Source organism: Pundamilia nyererei, unplaced genomic scaffold (assembly GCF_000239375.1).
Source record: "Pundamilia nyererei isolate P.nyererei 1_Seehausen unplaced genomic scaffold, PunNye1.0 scaffold00065, whole genome shotgun sequence".
Taxonomy (NCBI): domain Eukaryota; kingdom Metazoa; phylum Chordata; class Actinopteri; order Cichliformes; family Cichlidae; genus Pundamilia; species Pundamilia nyererei.
This window is the reverse complement of record NW_005187466.1, coordinates 697369-705353: the sequence shown is the minus strand read 5'-3', so window position 1 is coordinate 705353 and position 7985 is coordinate 697369. Positions and strand designations below refer to the sequence as shown.

At 42.3% G+C, this 7985-nt stretch overlaps 1 protein-coding gene across 2 annotated transcripts in view; it reads left to right on the top strand.

Moving 5' to 3' along the window:
• The window catches only part of mafgb (v-maf avian musculoaponeurotic fibrosarcoma oncogene homolog Gb), a 21098-nt gene that overhangs the window by 7665 nt on the left and 5448 nt on the right, over positions 1-7985 (top strand). The gene's annotated exons all lie outside the window — the stretch shown is intronic.

Sequence of the window (7985 nt, the reverse complement as noted above, 5' to 3'; positions counted from 1 at the left end):
AAAAAAAAAGCACTTGTGAAAAAAAGGCGCCAGAGCTCAATTGCCTGACAGTGCAGTTTTTTTTTTGCTTGTGTTGGGAAATTTGTCATCACACTCCGACTTACTACCTGGAATGGGAAAAACGTGTCGACGCCAGGACTTTTTCTCGCCTTTAATAACGCACTTGTCTCACAAACACAGACACACACGCACACACACGCTGCCCCTTTTTAACTCTCAGTAAACTGTGAAAGTGATTCCATATATGTTTATGAGGGGCTAGAACATCAATGTCAAAGTGATTTTAATTACTAATAATGACTTAATTTGTATAACACTTTTTAATACACACAGTGCTTTAAAAAGAGAAATGCGTAAAAAGTGTGCATATGCCAACAAACAGTACATACAAACACACATTCACTGGCAGGGTCCACATCCTCAATTAGATTTGAAAACATGTTTTGTAAGAGAATTGCAGGTTCAATAAGAATAGTTGTTTAGGCTGTGTTTTGAAGAGGACCTCAGTGGAAACTCAAGCTCCCAGGTGAGGCAGATCCACGTGTGCTAAGGAGGGTATGTGAGATGAGAAAGTGGATGAGGGTGGGGCACGAACTACTCCTGACATTCAGAAAATGATCTTGAATTCAAGAATGGTTACATACAGGCAATGGTGTGAACCACAGCAGAAACGTAAGGGCAAAATTTAAACTAACCTATGGAAATTAGTTGTGTTAACAACTCTGCCTCCAGCACCAGCTTAAAAAAACCAGAGAGCTGAAGGAAACGTACATTTTTTTTGAACGCCAGCAGTTGTGACGTTACTTTCGATGTACGGTGTCATACGCTCATGTCACAATGCTTCTTTTTTTTTTTTTCTTTTCTTTTCAAAAGTTGGAGTAACTACAATTTTTTTCTGACTCTGGTGGGCTGAGTTGAACCATTTTGCAGACCGGTTATGGCCCCCAGGCCACATGTTTGACACCCTTGGTCTAGACTCCTCTTCTCCATGACTTTTCCTGTGTTTTCTCCATCTCCTCATTCTGTCTGTGTTATCATGCTTATTTCACGCTCTGCATAACCTCCAGTTAATAGCTTCCTTTCCTAAAACACACACGCGCACACACACACTCTCAAACACACATAGCCCATACTAGTGACTTCTCTCCTTGTCACTCCTCAGCTCCTCAGACCCAAGGTCCTGTATCGCTGCTCCTCCCTTTTCTCTACACACAGGTTGCCATTATCTCTGATCTGATTCCTAATTCTCAATCAGACTCCACACAGAGCTCATCGTTAATTATTTACCGACTCCCTCACCATCTTCGGCCCACACGGGATCAATGAGAGCTACTCGCTCTGTTTTTTAACAAACCCAAGGTGGACTGCTGCCAGGAGCTGAGTTTTGTAGCTGTCTGAGGTTTCAATTCACTCTCCCTACGTTTTGCTCCCTTTATGTCTTTCTGTCATGTCCTCTCTACGACCTACTGTGCGCGTCTACTGCTTCACTCAGCTGCCATCCTTTGTGTTTCCCCCCCGCTATTGCTTAGAGAAATGCCTGAAGGAGAGGACACAGTTAAAGCAGTTGTTATTGTCGGATTATTCAATAAACGCAGCAATGCCACTGCATCACAAATGACTTGTGACTCTTACAATCTATTCTTGATCATTGGCTATATATGCTCACTTGTTTATGCGCGCAAACACCCACTTGTAGCAGCCCTCGGGTCATTTTTGGAGCGCCTAATCTGGCCATTTATTTTCCACTGTGTGTGTCTGCAGCAGGCCACCGGCTCTTAAATAGCAAGTCTCTTTCTAAGAAATTCCTCTCTGTGTGGCAGTAGAGGCCGGGGCAAAAGGTTCTCGCAAACAAGATTAATTAGAGCTCTGTCTGAAGCCAGCCGCACAGAGAGAGTTCATCATCCTGTTTGTCTGCGAGAGAAAGCAGTCTATGTCTCATCATGCTGTGTCCTTTGTTCTTTTTAATCTATCTTTATTAGCCCCATGATCACATCCTGCTGCACTATTACCCTGGTTTTCATCCTGGGTGCAAGACAGAATGATAAAAAATAAAAGTCAATGGCAAAACTAAAATTAGGAAGCTTGATTACCAGCAAGTAAGAAGATCTTACGTGTAATGTCATGGCATAAAAGAAAATCATTGCAAATGCATTGAGGTGATTTAAAGGTGACTACTGGGAGGCTGACCTCCTCAGGCAGGTTGTTCCAGTGCAGAGGGGTCCTGATGCCAAAAGCACAGTCACCTTTAAGCAGCGATTATATTCTGCTGCAGCGTGGGCAGCTGGAGACACTACGGTTGACTTGTAACTCATTTCATAGTTCTTTGAAGCCAACTACACATGCATAGTTGGTGCAATGTCAAGTCAAATCTCTGCAGACGAGTCTGCATAGTCATGCAAATCGGACAGACATGTGGAAGTACACTAAAAACCTTATGCTGACAAAATACACATCGCCTGGACCCTAATAGCCTAATGAATGTGAAAATTGTAAAACGCCTGTTCATGTGGTTAAGCGACCCTAGCCCCCTTGAAAAGGTAGGCCTGAGACAGCGCATGACTATCTCAATAAAAATCTCTTTAACTTACTAACAAATACTTTGACACTATGAAACTGTTTCCGCAATGAATCCACAAAATGCATAAAATTATTAAACAATTATGAAGCTCTGCAAGACTGATGTCGGAAATGTGTGTCGAAGGAGAGCAAAAACGTGCCTCTTCCCAGTAGATCATGCAGTCATGAGTAAAGCCAGGAAAGTTGGACCCAGTAATCTAATAGTTCACATCGAATGTGAAGTGAAGTTTTGCCTAGCATCACGGCAGCAACCTGGTTGAGCTTTGGTCATACGCGAATCGTTCTCTAAATGTTATAACTGTGCGCTGTCACCAGGGGGCGCTGTCAAAAAACGACCTGCCTGTAAGCTATTCTCGTTCTTTATTGTGATGTTGTTGGTTATTCAGCTTAGCTCCTTCTATTTAACAGAGAGAAGTTAAAAGAAACAAAGAACTTCTCTGTAGTGAAGTGAAACTGAGTGTTAAAAACAACAGTATTTTCTATGCTTCTATCTTTGTTTTGAACTCTGCTGCCACTTCCTTTTCTGTTCAAGTAAACTTTTCAACCAGTCAACAGTCTACCTTTGCATAGCATCATTGCCGTCAGATGTGCTGTTGAATACGTAGGTTGCTTGCATGCTTATAATACTTCACTATGCATAGCCAATGGAAACACAGTGTTATGAATACATTCAACTGGAAAAATGATAAATATTTGCCTCTAGCAGGCAACAGGATAAGGAGGAATCAAGGCTCATACAGGGGTCAACGTGTCTCTTATGCAGATTGGGGAACAAAAGAAAAAGGCCTGAATGAAGGAGGATATGTCGGGTTACTTTTCTCCCAATCAAGAATGTTTAATTTCATTTTGCTGTAATCAATAAAAAGGGTAGTATAAAATTATTCTTGAACCCACAAGGACATCCAGAGGGCGGTTAACTTCTATCATTGCCACTTTTGTTGTGGAAATTTTTTTGTTGAGAAAGACGGTCAGCTGACAGATAGTTGTCGCTGAAATGTTTGCCCGGGGAGTTGCAATATGAACCTTGGGGAAAATAAATGCTTGAATTTTTTTTTTTTTTCCCCAAGTCTGAGTGTGGATGTATTGGTTTTATTATTAATAGCTCTTATTTGCAAGACTATCCCCCTGTCCCTTCTGTGGGATTTGATTTGTCAACAGGAAGAGATGTGAAGTCTTTTCTTTATTTTGTGTGTTAAAGAAGGTTGAGGGGAGAGGGAGGTGGTCAGCAGTGGTTTCATTGCATTGGATCAGCTTCAGAACTTTCTAATTGGAGGTTTTAGTTGTGGTCGTTGCTGAGTTCAGGGTTTTTGGGGGGGCTTTATCCCCCTACTCGTCCTCCTCCTCTCTCTCCCCCACTCTCTGTACTCCACAGCTAAGCTCTTACAAATGTGTTGAGGATGCATTTTCACCGAAATGCTTTCCCACCCCCCTTCCTCCTCTGTCCTTCTCCTCCTCCTGCTCCTCCCTATTCACTTGCTTCTCTTTTTCTTCTCTTCTTTCTCCCTTGTCATTTGCACCCCCCCCCCCCCTCATCTCCTCACACCCTGTCCTCTCTCCATACTCAGCATTTTTCTCGGCTGTGGGTGTGATGTCTCTGTGTAACGCTAATCAGCTCTGGAGACGTCAGCATTCTTTCAGTCCTCCTTCACCACCAGCGCCCCTCTCCTCTTCCTCCTCCTCTTCTTTTCTGTCTTCACCTTGCTATCTTTTTTCTCCCTCCTGACTTTCTCATCTTTTTTTTTTTTTTGCCTTCCAACCATATTCTACTCATCTTCACCGCTTCTCAGCTCTTCTGCCATCCCTGTCCTCACATCCCGTCCTCCGTGTTTGTGTGTGTTGTCTCTCTGCTGTAACCGTAAGCAGCTCTGCTCTTGAGTCATCAGCGTTCTTTCAGTTGCTCCATAAAAATACAGCCTGCCACAGCAAAAAAAAAAAAAAAAGCTCTGTTGTAGCAACAGTGGCTGTGGCATTGACCACACCGCAGCGATCACCTAACAAGCATGATGGGAAGGACACCTCTGGCCCTTTGTGTTTGTGTGTCCACCCAAGATGAATGGCGATGCCTTTGCTCAGCAGATGATCCTCAACCTGGGTGACTTACAGATGCCCCAAAAAGACACAGTTTGTTGCAGTTTTATCCTCTGGTCTTAGTCAGTTTTTTGAAATTTGTTGTTGTTGTCTAACCATGATGGATTAGGACATACAGGTTTTTGTTTTGTGTTGCTTCTGTAAAGGTGACACAAGGTAACGCAGACTCTGATTTACCTGTTTGCAGATAAATTATGCTGATGTATGCAGTCACCCTTAAAGAGCCAATTAATTAATGCTGAGCGCTGCACCCAAAATTTTTATCACTGTTTTTTTTTTCTAGTGGTTTTGCAGTTTTACACAGTTTTTCCCCCCAGGTGTAAACAGAATGTTAAACAAACAAACAAACAAAAAACCATTAAAAAAAGTAAAGTGATGAAGTTCTGGGGGTTTATACTGTGTCTTTTGACACTGCTTGTAATTCCTCAGTGTTTGGTTATGGTTTATAAATCTGATTACTTTTGGTGGTGTTGTGATAGAGCAGAATGATTCAAGAATAGACCTGGCACCTTTTTGGAAATTAATTGTCATTTATAAAGTGGAAAACTGATTTATAAATGTCTATGAGCCACAAATTTATAGCCAACACAGGATCACCAGTTAACCTAACTGCGGGGCAGGGATAGCTCAGTAGGTGGTGGCCCCATGATCGCAAGGTCGGGGGTTCGACTCCACTGAACGGCTACCCTGAGGTACCCCTGAGCAAGGTACCGTCCCTACACACTGCTCCCCGGGCGCTGCACTGGTGGCTGCCCACTGCTTCACTGGGTGAATGGGTTAAATGCAGAGGAACTATTTCCCTATGGGGACTTTACACTTACACTTTACACTTGAATTGTGGGAGGATGCCAGTACACTCCACACAGAAACACTCCAGCTGCCCTAAAGATTCAAACAAGGAGCCTTCTTACTGTGACTTGATGGTGCTAACCACTGCACCACCATGCCAACCTTTTATGTTGCGTATATAAACATCTAAAGTGCCTTTTAAAGTGCTTTTAATTACGACGTTAAATGTGGTATCAAACCTCTGCAGTATGCGAGTACGACATTGTTTAAAACACTTGTGTACTCGCAGTCAACCATTTTGCATGTGTGTTTTATTGTGCCCCGCTGGCATAGCAGCAGGGTAGTGTGTGTGTGTGTGTGTGTGTGTGTGTGTGTGTTTGGCAGCATGCTTTTTGTTTCTATGTAGATGGAGGATGGGGTGGTTTGGGCACAAGGGAAATAAACCAGTGCCTGTCAGGGAAACAGCCCCCTTTATGCCCCCTCTGTTTGCATCAACCCAACCCCCAGCAGCTAACCTCAGTCTTCATGTCTTTGATTCATCTTTTGTGCGAGCGTGCACCTCAGCTGTGGGAGGCTGCATCCTAAAAAAACAGAAGAGTGCAGCGGCACATTCAGCTCTCAAGAAGAAGCTCTTTAATAAAAGATTGTGTTTAACTGACTGATCGTAACTCATTAAGAAGAACCTTAAGTGCTGAAGTCAAATGCTTTAAATGAAGCTGTGCCATTTCTCCATCGGATTAAGCCTCGCATGTTATTGCGCGTTTTTTGTTGTTGTTGTTTTTCACTCTTCACCACTTCCTTGAGTTTTAAACTGTTCTTTTGTTTTTTTTAAACTTGCTGTGCATTTGACATGTTTTTTTTGTGTGTGTGTGCATGCATAATTATTTGTATGTTTTTCTTTGATCTGCAGCTATTTATATCTGTAGGATTTGTGGCAGTGCATGCACAAACACTGAAGCCCCCTCACAAACAGACAGGCAGGCAGTGATGCGTTGTGAGGGAGGCTCACTAACACATTTGGTGTCTTTTGATAGAAAAAATGGAAAGAGTCGTGTTGCCCGGTATCATTTAAATGTCATCACACCTAAGAAAGGTGTGATAACGGCTTCGTAGAAATTAGTCCAGTGAGAAAAGTTTCCACCTGACCCCCTCAGAATAGCTTTATTATAATGAAATGATGCAAACCACCATACTGTGAAACTGTTACGTTTGAGTTACAGGCCCTCAGAGTGCATAGGGGTGGATCTAAAGCTGTTTTGTTTTCCAGCATATTTGAGCCCTCATAACTAAGAGTACATGAAATAACCACATAAGACAGGACTGAAAAACACATTTAAGCGTTGTTGAAAACTGCAACCAAATCCATTTTATAACCACTCCAAATGATTCTAGTCTAAATGAAAACATTTTTTTCTATAACTTTAAGCATCAATAGCAGGGGATATATCATAGACCCTGGATTTTTGATCTGTTTTCTGATAATTCACTGGAGAAAACTTCTTGAAAAAGTACATCTTAGGGTAAACTTTCAACTTATAACACCATATGATGGGATAGGTGGCTGGTCAAAATATGAAAGGTCTCCTTTGTTACAAGGCTAATCTTTTATCTTGGATTCTTTCTGAGTCATCCAGGGTACCAGTTCTTGTTTCTGTTATTCTACGTTGTCTTCTTCTTTCGGCTGCTCTCCTACATCATAGACCTAAAATTCCAACTTTTACAACAACGACTTCTGAGGTAAATGAAAGGCAGCATTCATCTGTGATATATCCCGTGACAATAATGCTCAACGTTAATAAAGAAACCTTTCTGGATTGTGACACTTTGAGGTTTGTTTGATTTTTTTTTTTTTGTGTGTGTGTGTGCGTGTGTGTGTGTGTGTGTGTGATTTGGGGGCTTTAAGACTGATGTAAATTTTTACATCGTCCATTGCTTTGTAAGGTCCCCTTGTGAGGCTTTAATCTGAGAATTATTGCCATTGCTGTCTCTGTTTTTAAAATGGATATGATGACTTCGGGCTTGATTTGACTCTGAATCTGAGGGATGCTGCATGCTCATTGGCTAATGACTCGTGATTGACAACCATATCTTGTATTGTCCTCCCCTTAAAGGGAAGAAGGGAAGAACAAAAAGTCAAGAGAGGAGAGCAGAAATTTGTGTTGCAGGAGAGAAGGGAGGGAGTGAGATCCGGAATCTGCTGCGTCATCATGACTGGTCTCATGATGATCGCTCAGCACCAGCTACAATAGGCGCCCTTTATGAACACACACAAACACACAGGTCACCAAACAAAGATTCTCATTGAGAGCTTGCGGAGATGCTCATCATGGAGCCGTGCGCTCTAAGGGCTGATCTCATCCTTTGCGTTTCCACGCTCGGTCTTTGTTGACTTCTGATTCACACATTTGTATCTCCATTCTTTTTTGTCTCGTTTCCACTTTGGTGCAAAGGCATCAATGATTTCATTTTTATCCCCAGTAGGTGTAGGTCTATATCTGTTTTCTGCTCATCTTTGGTACGGAGAATGTGTG